Source organism: Balaenoptera acutorostrata, chromosome 4 (assembly GCF_949987535.1).
Source record: "Balaenoptera acutorostrata chromosome 4, mBalAcu1.1, whole genome shotgun sequence".
NCBI classification, from domain to species: domain Eukaryota; kingdom Metazoa; phylum Chordata; class Mammalia; order Artiodactyla; family Balaenopteridae; genus Balaenoptera; species Balaenoptera acutorostrata.
In genome coordinates, this window is record NC_080067.1 from 108,441,217 (window position 1) to 108,454,910 (window position 13,694).

Sequence of the window (13,694 nt, forward strand, 5' to 3'; positions counted from 1 at the left end):
TGCCACTTTTTTTTTTTTGGTTTATAAAATGTAATTTTATTTTATGTTACTCTGCTGTTACATAGGGCATAACATTTTCACAAGGCTTTTTTGGGACTACAGTCAATGATTATTAGAGCAACACACAATAGTGGTCCAACTCTCTAAATAACAATCACTAGACAAACTGTACACCCTCTCACATGTGTACAAATCTGCATGGAAAAGTACTAAAGTTTTAGACTTGGACTTGTATACTTTATTTCCCCTTTCTAGTGTATTAAGAAATGACATGCACTTTCATTTGCCAAAAGCAATGCTTGTATTTTGGCAGCAACATGCTACTTCTATTACATAGTAAAGTGAATACCAGAACTACAAAGGCAGGAGATGTAAGTGAATTTTTATTGGGAAGGGAAGTTGTCAACTTAAACAGCAGCAAATGAAGAGTGAATGAGGAAACTCCCTGTTGTCACAGATACACAAGACCTCCATCATATATGATACAGGAGGCATTTTAATTTGTGACCCCCAGCCTCAAAATGTCAAATATTTTTCCATTCAATCTAATACTTCTGGATTCCTACCAAAAAGGAATATATTAAGAGGATGGAAAATTTGCTTACTGAAAGAAAATCCCCGAAGAAGAGTAAGGGAGGGAATGTAGAAATCAAGAAGTTATGTAGAACACTCTTTAAATTGTAATTAACTACATTTTCATATCTTCACAGTAATACAAAACACAGTCACGTGCAGAACTGGTTCAGGTTACTGAAATACAAGATAGATTTTTAGTTCTCTACATAAGTGTTTGGAAGTTACTTGTGTTTATATAAAATGAAGCTATTAATACTTTTCTACAGCAGTAACTGCACACTAGGAAGGCCAAGACAAACACAAATCAAGGAATGGAGTTTTCCCAAAGCTGCAGTGTGAAAAGACTATAAACAGTTGATTCCATACACATGAATGGGTTTCTTTGCTATAGGAAATCCAAATGGAATAAGGAATGGAGATGAGTAAAATCTTGAGGGGAAAAAGGATGACACCCTGTATGCACTTAGTTCTCTGCCCCTTCTGCCACATCACATTCTTCTCCTGCACTGTCTGATGTCCATTATGTTAGGTTGTCTCTAAGCAACTGCATGATGAGGGTGCTGTCTTTGTATGAGTCATCATTCAGTGCATCAAGTTCTGCAATGGCCTCATCAAAAGCCATTTTAGCCAGTGTGCAGGCAAGTTCTGGGTTATTAAGGATCTCATAGTAAAATACAGAAAAGTTAAGAGCCAGCCCCAGGCGTATTGGGTGTGTGGGTTGCATCTCTTTCTTGCTTATATCAATAGCCTCTTGGTAAGCTCCTTGGGAATTATCTATCGTTTGTTTCTGATCATCACCACAAGCAACTTCAGCAAGGTACCAGAAGTAATCTCCCTTCATCTTCAGATAGAAGACCTTACTCTCTGGATTAGTTGCATTGGCTATTAAATACTTATCCAACAATTCCAGGACCGTGGTGCAGATGGACCTCAGTTTGGACTCCACTTTCTCCCGATAGTCCTTAATCAGCTGCAACTTCTTGTCGGAGGTGTTGGTCTTCTGCTCGATGCTCGAGATGACACTCCAGGCGGACCTGTGGCCCCCGACCACGTTCTTGTAGGCCACCGAGAGCAGGTTGCATCCTCGTTGGACAGCTCCGCGCCCTGCTCCGTCACGGCTTTCATGCAGGTGGCCATGTCGTCGTAGCGTTTGGCCTGCTCGGCCAGCTTGGCCTTCTGGATCAGCTCCGTCTTTTCCGTGGGGCCGGGGACAGGACAGCGAGGGCGAGCACCAACCCGGATGGCGAGGAGAGTCTCTTTTGCCACTTTTAAATTGGATTTTTGTTATCTTATTATTCAGATTTGAGTTCCTAATATATTCTGGCAATCATTCCTTTATCAGATATGTGATTGGCAAATATTTTCTCCCAGTCGTTGGCTTGTATTTTCATTCTTTTAACAGTCTTTCAAAGAACAGAAATTTTTAATTTTGATGAAGTTTAACTTATTAATTTGTTTTTTTATGGATCATGCTATTGATGTTGCAACACAGAGTCACACAGGTTTTTCCCTTATGTTGTCATCTAGAAGATTTACAGTTTTAGGTTTTCAATCTAGGTTGATGATCCACTTTGAGTTAAATTGTGTGAGATGGTTGAAATTCATTGTTTTGCATATGTGTTTTCAGTTGTTGCAACACCATTCCTTGAAAAGGCTATCCTTTCTCAACAGAATTACCTTTGCAACTTTGTAAAAATTTAATTGTCAATATATGAGTGAGTCTATTTCTCAGCTCTATTCTTTTCCACTGACCTATACATCATACATCTATTTTCATGCCAATACCAATCAAAACATTACTGTAGCTTTATAAATCTTATAATATCTTAAAATCAGGTAGTATTAGTTGTCAAACTTCACCCTTTTTCAAAGTTGTTGGCCATTCTAGGTCCTTTGCATCTTCGTATAAATTTTAGAATCAGTTTATCAATTTCTACCCAAAAAGAAAATAGTCTGCTTGGATGTTATTGGGATTTAGTTGAATCTATAGATAAATTTGGGGAGAATTGACATTTTAACCCTATTGAGTCTTCTGACCCATGAACATAGTTTATCTCTCTAGATCTTTTTTAATGTTTCTCAGCAGGGTTTTGCAGTTTTCGTTAGATTTATCCCCAGTGGTTTCACATTTCCTGATGCTGATGTACATGGAATTCTTAAATTCCAATCTGTGAGTGTTAAAAATATATAAGATTTCAAAAGCTTTTTATACATTGATACTGTATACTGAACCAAAGATTAAATGAATATTCTAAATGCTTCTAGTAGGGAGGCAAAGGGGAGGTGATAAAAATCTGACTGTTCTCAGACTTCTTACTTGAAACTCCTGAAGCCAAACTATAATGCCTTTGAAGTTTGAGGGATAAATTATTTCCAATTTAAAATTCTATTCCAAGTCAAGCTATCATGAAAGTTTGGAAATAAAATTAAAATTTTTTTCCAACAAAAGAATAACTAATACAGATTTGCTCAGCATTATCTTAATTTTGTACTTACTGTACCAGCATAATTATAATAGCTCTCATTCACTTTTCAATTTTTCCTCATAAATATCAACAATTCTGAAAGTCTGCCTTATAGGCTCCATAAGGAAGATCCTAAGGTTATGTTCCTGCCCAGCAATGACATAAACCATTAAAGAAGACTCAGAATTCAAGAAACAGAAGATAATGTAGGAAAGTAATAAAGAGAAATTATAATGTGACTGATTAGAAAAGGAATTACCAAAGAAAGGATTTTCATTCCTGGAAATAGTCAAACAGTCATAATAACTATCTACCTTGGGTTTTGTAGAGAAATCTATGGAAGGGCTAGATTAGGTGAACTGTGGTCTCCAAAGTTAAAAAAATCTTCTATTGTAAAATAACAGTTCTTTGATTATGATTCATAAATGTCTGCTTCTTTTATTGAAGCTAATGTCAATGCTAACAACTTACGTTTAAAGTTAGCATATATTTTTCCCTTTATTCTGAAGCAATATTTAAGAACTTCAATAAGATTGAGTAAAACTTTTTAAAAGTTATGAAATAGTGAATATAGACTAGCTTGTTTCATAAAGTCCTAGGGAAACAGATATGAAAGAGATATAAAAGCTTGTCTGCCCTTAGTAATGATAATGGAATTACATTTGTGTTCTCTTGACCTACTTCTCTGATGACTGATAAAGCCTGTTGATAAGAACACAAGATTACATATAATTATCTGTAGAGTAATAACTGTCTATATGGATATTAAAACTATAACTTTGACGCTGGGTGTTACACTCATTCAAAAGAGTTTAGCAAACTTTACGTAAAAAATTTAATCTCCATGAATAGAAAGCTTGTCAGAAGTTATTAAAAAAAAAATTGAAATTGAAATTCCCATTAAAAAAAAAAGCTATCAGTTAGACTGAATCATCAACATTGTCTAAAGACTGATGGAAAGATTCAGTTAAAAAAAAAAAAAAGATGAGATAGGATTCTCATGAAAAAGGAATCTTATCCTTGCTTAGTTCAAATGCATTCATTCAAAAATCACTTATTAAGCACCAAGGATATTCCAAACACATGGTGACCATGATGATCGGGGGAAAAGCTACCCTAAACTTCAAATAGGAAAATGTCAAAGAAAGTAAGTGAAAGATATAAATGGTCATGTAGTTTCAGACTCTAAAATGGGAAAGTTCAGAGTTTGGAAATCACTTGAAATTGAATTTCCACCTATGAAATTACAAGAACACTTATCAAGGAGAGGATCTGAAGATTCCTAGTGGCTCCACAAAGATCATTTGGATGGTTTTAAGTTTTAAATGTATATGTAGAAAAGGGGTACAGAGGCATATAACCAAGCACAAATAGGAAAGATACATGAGCCTGTGAGAACAGTGCCAGAAAACTGAGAATGAATTGAGGTTTGTGAATAAACTGCATAAGGAAAATAAAACATTTTTAAGTTACATTTATATCCAGAGCAAGAACAAAGAGAATTTACCTGTAATATGTCTGGCAAGATTTTATAAATTGAACAAGTGACACAAAATGGGATTTGGAAAATTCTATTTTACTTCCATATTCTCTGACCAGAAGAATAATTTTTAGCCTAGAGAAGGCTGAATTATATGGGTAAGAGCAATTGAACCTCAGGATATGTAAAGAGATGATAAGATAGCATTTAGCTTCTCTAAGTGATTTCAAGTCTCCAGGCCTAAAAAGATTACATACTAGAGTATGGTAAAAACTTACAGATGAGATAGCGAACTGCAGGAACAGAAATTTCTTATCTTTCAGCCACCAGGGAAAATGGGAGATGTGACCAGGAATCCAGTTATAAACGTTTAGTCTTGACTTTCAAAATGAAAGGAAGAGATAGTGTTTTGGAAGAATTTATTATTATAATTTGTGTGTTTTCACACTACTCTAAGCCAGTAGCTAGTCCATTAATACATCCATGTCTCTGGGATGGTTGCAGATGGAAAGCAGACAGAGCTTATGATCAGTGGCTCCTTCAGTCTTTTGTGAAAACCTACGTTCCTTAAAGAGAGGATGTTGGGTTGCAGAGGCCATTAATGCTCACCTAATATTCAAAATATTCTCTACAATTCCTAGCCTCCCTGGCATTTGATTTGGGACCATGTGACTAGTTCAGGCTAATGAATTAAGCGTAGAAGCAAAATATTTTATTTCCAGACCAAGGCAGTTAAAAGTCAAATTCTTCTTCTCACTCTCTCTCTTTCCCTGCCACAAGTTGAGATGGTGGCAGCATAAGATGGAAGAAGTCTGGTTCCTTGAGTGACTACAGAAAGGACAACCTATGACAACTCACATCAGACCTTATGTGGATAAAATATAGCCTTTCGTTGTGTTAAGCTACTCATATTTCATGGTATCTAAAGGTAGCTAGCATTAATTTCCTTACTCTCTGAGTATAGTTACTCATTTAATTAAAAAGTTTAGAGATAGATAAAGCCTTAGACATTACCAGACTAGAATTTTCATTTCATTTATAAGATGTTTTGTCAACTATGTGTTTCGGCTTCATCCTTAGGCTGGCATCCCTCATGTTAGCAAAGTAGCTATAAGCAGTTCCAGGCCTCATATCTGCACATCTTATCATCCAGAGCAAGAGAAAGAGACTTCTTTTTCCTCAACCTAACATTCTATCCAATCAAAGAATATCTATTCTCTGATTGAGCTATCCATGAACCAAGAACTGTGACATAGTTAAATTATGCCAACTAGCTTCAACAAATCAGGGCTAAAGCCTAAAGAAGATGATGAATCAAGCCCTCCCAACCTCATAGCTGGTACAAGTCAAGGGGAAGTTGGAATGGATCTTGCAGAGAAACAGCAATGAAATATACTAAAGAGGTCTTGAATATCCTTAGATCATTTTACCTTATCTTATTGAAAATGTTCATAATGATTTAATAGCTTATTTAGTGGATTCATAAAGCTTGTAAAGAAAGTCATTATGTTTGACAATACAATAAAGTTTCAAAATAATGAATAATGGTTCAAGTCTAACAACATAAATATTTCTTAAATAGAAATTTTAAAACTAATATGTAAGATATCAGTAAGAACCTGGACTTGGATTTTTAAAAATTATACAAATACAGGTCCAGTAGGTAAAGATTAGTAGTACCTCCTGTAAAAGATTAGGGGTTTATAGTTTAACAGGAAACACAATCAGTCAGCAATGTGATGAGACCATCCAATAAGGCCAATGTTAAATTGCACAAACGGACATAGAAAATCTCCAATGATACAGTGAAAAATCTCATGATATTCTATATAAATGAGACCACCCTTAGAATCTATGTAAAATTCTGGAATCACAATTTAAGAGGAATATTGAAAAATCAGGAACATCTGAAGAAGAATGAACAAATTAATGAACTTGAAGCTGTATCAGTTTTGGAGCAGTTGAAGGAAATGTGGAGGATGCTTAGCCATGAAAAGAGGGGCTTAAGTAGAATTTGTTAACTGTCTTCAGACTTCTGAAATGCTGTATATTCATGCACATACAACTTGTTTGGAGGGAATCACTAGGACAAAAGAACTGAAACACAAAAAAACAGATTTCAACACTATACAGAGAAGGCTTTTGTAACAGTTATAGATATGCATGAATGAAAGAGGATGCCTCAGGGCAGAAAGCTTTCTCATCACCAGGGTGAGTTCAAGAAGAAGTAAGACTACCTTGTCAGATGTGATATGGAGAAGATACAAGCCTGCAGTATCCCTTTAATGTCAGTGTTTCTGGGATAATATGAAATAAGCTAGATTTCACTACTATGTAGAAGTAGTCTATTTTAAAGCTTAATTCCCTAAAGATGCTGCAATTCCACCATATAGCTTCAGAGAAACAGAAAGAAAATGTCAACTTTAAACAATCTCTACTTTTCTAGCTCATGAGAGATTTCATAAATTTTACGATTTCTAAGGACACAGAGAACATGTCATATTTCCATTAAGAAACAATTTCATGTAAGTTAATATCGACCCATGAAATGTCACTCTCTGATCGTTAACTGCAATGACAACAATGGCTAAAACAGACTGCTTTTAAAGAACTCTATCCATATCATTGGTTTAAGAATAGAGTGTCTCCAAAGGCATTCACTCAGGGAATAACAACGCAGAGAGATAAAACCAAGCCAAGAGAACAGTGGATAATTTCTATTAGCAGTGCATTCACCTTGAGAAATCACCAGCCTCTCTTTGACTTTTCTAACTATGACCAATTAATTTGCAATGGATTTTCTACAGCTCTTCTCCTTTACCCTAAAAAAAAAAAACAAAAAAACATAATATCAATTTGTGGCATTGTATTTCCTTTTCTCTGGGATGAAGCCACCAAACACTAAAGGTTAGAGTCTTACATAAATTTAGATAGCAGGACTAAATGAAAATGAAGCTCTTATTAATGGAAAATAATCTCATTGGAATAAACAGACAAAAACTAATTTATAATACAGATTCCCTACACCAAGCAGTATCTACTGAAAGCCCTTTATCTAAAGTATCGACAAACTACTCACACCTTTTAAAGAGATCTTAAAAATACACCAAAGGTATTCTGGAGAAAGTTTAGGTCTACAAATGTGAAAGAATTTCCCATAAAACTACATAATCTGCCTACAACCAAGTTTTTTCAAAGTTACATTGTTTTCATAAAGTTAAAACTGCCTCTTCCTGTGCTTCTGCGTGATGCCTAAGAGGCATTACTCTTTGGAAGCTTTCTAACGGCCTATGTGAAATAAACTGGTAGACTCCGTCACTCTAAACAACCTTACTAATTTTTGAAGGAAACTTTAAAGACTTTGCATTTTACAAAAAGTGAATTATTTAAGGTCATTTATTACACGTTCTCTCTGCTTTCAGCAGGGCTGATCTAAGAAGCAAAGAGAAGAAAAACTGCCCCCTTAAACTCACATGAGCTATTTTGCAGGGAATAGTTCCTTTTTCAAGAACAATTTACTAGAAATTTTTATTATCCCTTTTATGAAATTAGGGGAAATATTTAAGAGCTACGCCTTGAAAAGCACAAATAAGTGGTAAATTTGGCTTTCAAAGCATTGACATATATTTGGAATTAAACTACTAAATACATTAGATTACTTCCCAAATTGATAAAAATGAATGCTGATTCTATTTTTTAAATCAACCCAAACTTTTGATGAATTACATTGTTAAATAGTTGTGTTTAGACATTTTTCAACTAGTATTTTTACAAAAAGCAGAAAAAAACTCATACATTTTACAACCTAGTAACATGGACATTTCTAAATTTCATGTTCATTTAGCTAATATCTAACAGGATTTTTTAAATTTGTAATATTATTCATCAATGTAACAAGAAAAAACCTTTCTATTTATAGTACTCAAAGCCCAGTTCCAGAACATCTGAGTTTTAGTCCCTTATCATTAATTTGAGTCTGGGGTAGATGGGTGAGGAACTTAGTGTCTCAGAGCCAATTCAGCTGTGTAAAGGAAGGAAGTGGGCTCATGCTAGGTAGGACCTATCCAAACCTGGGGGCTCTTGCCCTGGCTAATGAGAAAAATACTACCTGAATCAAGCATATTGTTTCTATACAGGAATTAAGAAATTTTCCCAAAGAAGCCACAACTTAGATTTTGTGTAAAATTTCTCAATTTTGCAATGTTAGAATTGACATCAAGATTTTCAAAACACTATGCAGAACAATGTTATGAGAACTAAGCAAAACACACATGCAGATGAGGGAAACTTCACTTCAGTCTACAAGAGAATGTTTCGCACCTATGGTCTAGAGAATGCACAGGTCATCAAGAAAAGGGACTCATAATTCTTATTTTCAGACTCCCGCTTCACATTCTTCCCTCTTTTCACATGTTTATTTTCCAAATACTACCTCTTTTTCCTTCCTTCCCAAGCCACCCCAGCATGTCCTTCCTTGAGGAGAAACAACTAAAACTTCAGGAACATAGAAAGAAGTATATTAGAAAACCAAATCTGAGCTATTTAAATAGGCACTAGAGTCCACTGTGATTCATTTTCTAAGAGTAACTCATAGCTCTCTCCAGGTGTTCCTACCTGGGCTTAGAATTAACCTTAATTGTGTGGCACAATCTTCAATTGTAAAACACAAAACACTAGAAAAACTTTCAGTATGAATAAAATCATTTAGTAGAACTTGACTTTCGTATTGATGTATGAATCTTCTATACTCCATACTTATAATTAAAAATGATAATAGAGAGATATTAGGTATTAGAAGTTGTAAGTTTGGCAAGACCAAAAAGATTGATCCAGTCTAGTAAGGATGTGTTCACCTTGGTTTCCAACTCAGTGTGCAAACAAACATCATAAAACATAGGAAAACAAGGAACAACTTCCCAGTACCTCTCTAATTACTTAGGAAGACATACCTGAAGGTTTAGTGGTGAAAGAAACCCCCAAAAGAGTAAGAACTGAGAGTAAAAGGTCAAGGCCCCAAGCTTGTTGTCTTTTCTTCATTTAGCCAGAAAAGGCCTCGATTATAATGCTTGCTAAGCCAGTTACTTTCTTCCCTGTCTAATATAAGAGTTACAGTATAGGAATTACAGTCCTAATTTTAATATATCACATATGGAGACAGAAGAGTTGCATAAAGGAGAATTAACATTATTTTTTAAGGTTGAAAATTAAAGAAATACACAGCAGGGACTAAAGGAGTTTAGAAAAAGAAAGAATTTTATTAGAGTGAACAAAGAAAACCTTGTATATGAGAGAAAACTCAAACTAGAACGTGAGGAGAAGTACTCTTGTTACACAACTAAAAGAGCACAATTCATTGCAGATTCAGAAAATTAATGAATTCACTGTTTGGTTGAGAGAACTATTTTATAGGGTTGGAGGGATTTGTGAAGGGACACAATAAATGTTGAGGCTGACGTGATAGACCAGGATTAGTACATGAGTTGTAAATGCCAAATTTCAGGCTAAGAAGTTCAAACTTTTTTAGGCATTAGGTTGGGCCACCAGTACTTTCTGTGAGGAACTGGAATAGCTACAACTAAATTTGAATTTTCAGAAAATACATGGTGAGTCACTTTAGAGACAGAATTTGAAACTTCTTTCCAACCTGGTTTGGCAAAAGCACAAATCAGTCAACCATTAATGCAGACTTAAGGTCCATCGGCTCAGGCTAGCCCACCCAAAAGACCATACTGAATTACCATTGCTCATTGGTGCACCTGTGCCTTTTGAATCGTTCTTTTAAAAAATTGTGTATTTTCAACTGCAAATTGCTCTAAGGCAGCATAAAAGATACCTTTTATAAGAAAAATAATTTTGTATATTTACATACACAATCCACTCAGCATTTTTAAAATGTTATTGAAATATAGTCCATGTACAGTATTATATTAGTTTCAGGTTACTACATAGAGATTTAACATTTGCCTACATTATGAAATGATCACCACAATAAGTCTAGAAACCAACTATCCCTATAAAAATTTATTACAATATTATTGACCACATTCTTTATGCTGTGTATTATACCCCCATGGCTTATTTATTTTATAACTGGAAATTTGTACCTCTTAATCCCCTTCACCTATCTTGCCACTCCATCCCTCTCCCCTCTAGCAATCACAACAATCTCAGTATCTATGAGTCTATTTTCATTTCGGTTTGTTTGTTTATTTGTTTTGTTAGATTCCACATGTAAGTGAGATCATATGGTATTTGCCATTCTCTGACATTTCACTTAGCATAACACTCTCTAGATCCATTCATATTGTTGCAAGTGACAAAATTTCATTTTTTTATGGCTGAATAATATCTATATCTATATATCACAACTTCTTTATCCATTCATCTATCAATGAACACTTAGGTTGCTTCCATATACTGACTATTGTAAATAAGGCTATAATAAACATTGGTGTGCATATACCTTTTCTGATTAGTGTTTTTGTTTTCTTATGGTGAATACCCAGAAGAGAAATTGCTGGATCACATGGCAGTTCTATTTTTACTTTTTTGAGGAATCTCCATACTGTTTTCCACAGTGGCTGCACCAATTTACATTCCAACCAACAGTGCACAAGGATTCCCTTTTCTCCACATCCTTGACAACACTTGTTATTTGATATCTTTTTGATTCTGACATGTGTGAGGCGGTATCTCATTGTGCTTTTAATTTGCATTTCCCTGATGATTAGTGATGTTGAGGACTTTTTCGTGTGCCTGTTGGTCACCTATATTTCTTCTTTGGAAAAATTTCTACTCAGGTCCTCTGCCCATTTTTAAATCAAGTTGTTTGGTTTTTTTTGATGTTGAGCTCTATGTGTTCTGTGTATATTTTGGATATTAACTGCTATTGGATATATTGTTTGCAAATATCTTCCTCCATTCAATAGTCTGCCTTTTCATTTTGCTGATAGTTTCCTTTGCTGTGAAAATATTTTTACTTTGATGTTGTCCCATTTGTTTATTATTGGTTTTGTTTCCCTTGACTGAGGAGACACATCCAAAAAATGTTGCTAAGACCAATATTAAAGATGTACTGCCTATCTATTCTTCTAGGAGTTTTATGGTGTCAGCTCTTACATTTGTCTTTACTCCATTTTTTTTTTCTTTTTTTTAAATTGGGGTATAGTTGTTTTACAATGTTGTGTTACTTTCTACTGTACAGCGAAGTGAAGTACAGTTCCCTGTGCTACACAGCAGGTTCTCATTAGCTATCTATTTTATATATATTAGTTAGTGTACATATGTCAATCCCCGTTCCCAATTCATCCTACCCCCCTTCCCCCCTTGGTGTCCATACATTTCTTCTCTACATCTGTGTCTCTATTTCTGCCTTGAAAACCCATTCATCTGTACCATTTTTCTAGATTCCACATATATGCGTTAATATATGATACTTGTTTTTCTCTTTCTGACTTACTTCACTCTGTATGACAGCCTCTATGTACATCCACATCTTTACAGATGACCCAATTTCATTCCTTTTTATGGCTGGTAATATTCCATTGTATATATGTACCACATCTTCTTTATCCACTCATCTGTCAATGGACATTTAGGTTGCATCCATGACCTGGCTATTGTAAATAGTGCTGCAATGAACATTGGGGTGCATGTGTCTTTTTGAATTATGGTTTTCTCTGGGTATATGCCCACTAGTGACATTATTGGGACAAATGGTAATTCTATTTTTAGTTTTTTAAGGAACCTCCATACTGTTCTCCATAGTGGCTGTATCAATTTACATTCCCACCAACAGTGTAGGAGGGTTCCCTTTTCCCTACACCCTTTCCAGCATTTATTGTTTGTCAATTTTTTCATGATGGCCATTCCGACTGGTGTGAGGTGACACCTCATTGTAGTTTCGATTTGCATTTCTCTAATTATTAGTGATGTTGAGCAGCTTTTCATGTGCCTCTTGGCCATCTGTAGGTCTTCTTTGGAGAAATGTCTATTTAGGTCTTCTGCCCATTTTTGGATTGGGTTGGTTTTTTTTTTTTTTGATATTGAGCTGCATGAGCTGTTTATATATTTTGGAGATTAATCCTTTGTCTGTTGATTCATTTGCAATTATTTTCTCCCATTCTGAGGGTTGTCTTTTCATCTTGTTTATGGTTTCCTTTGCTCTGCAGAAGCTTTTAAGTTTCATTAGATCCCATTAGTTTATTTCTGTTTTTATTTCCATTACTCTAGAAGATGGGTCAAAAAAGATCTTGCTGTGATTTATGTCAAAGTGTGTTCTTCCTATGTTTTCCTCTAAGAGTTTTATAGTGTCCTGTCTTACATTTAGGTCTTTAATCCATTTTGACTTTATTTTTGTGAATGGTGTTAGGGAGTGTTCTAATTTCATTCCTTTATATGTAACTGTCCAGTTTTCCCAACACCACTTATTGAAGAGGTTGTTTTTTCTCCACTGTATATTCTTGCCTCATTTGTCACAGATTAGTTCACCATAGGTGCATGGGTTTACATCTGGGCTTTCTATCCTGTTCCCCTGTTCCATTTATATATGTTTCTGTTTTTGTGCCAGTACCATACTGTCTTGATTACTGTAGCTTTGTAGTATAGTCTGAAGTCAGGGAGCCTGATTCCTCCAGCTCCATTTTTTTTTTTTTTTTTCTTTTTCCTCAAGAGTGCTTTGGCTATTCGGGATCTTTTGTGGCTCCCTACAAATTTTAAGATTTTTTGTTCCATCAAAATGCCATTGGTAATTTGATAGGAATTGCATTGAACCTGTAGATTGCTTTGGGTAGTATAGTCATTTTCACAATATTGATTCTTCCAATCCAAGAACGTGGTATATCTCTCCATCTGTTTGTGTCATCTTTGATTTCTTTCATCAGTTTCTTGTAGTTTTCTGAGTACAGGTCTTTGGCCTCCTTAGGTAGATTTATTCCTAGGTATTTTGTTCTTTTTGTTGCAATGGTGAATGGGATTGTTTCCCTAATTTTGCTTTCTGATCTTTCATTGTTAGTGTATAGGAGTGCAAGAGATTTCTGTGCATTAATTTTGTATCCTGCAACTTTACCAAATTTATTGATTAGCTCTGGTAGTTTTCTGATGGCATTTTTAGGATTTTCTATGTATAGTATCATGTCATCTGCAAACAGTGACACTTTTACTTCTTCTTTTCC

At 34.9% G+C, this 13,694-nt stretch overlaps 1 pseudogene; it reads right to left on the bottom strand.

Moving 5' to 3' along the window:
* Window positions 1-823: 823 nt before the first annotated feature.
* Window positions 824-1,728, bottom strand: LOC103009142 (14-3-3 protein theta-like; annotated as a pseudogene).
* Window positions 1,729-13,694: the final 11,966 nt, after the last annotated feature.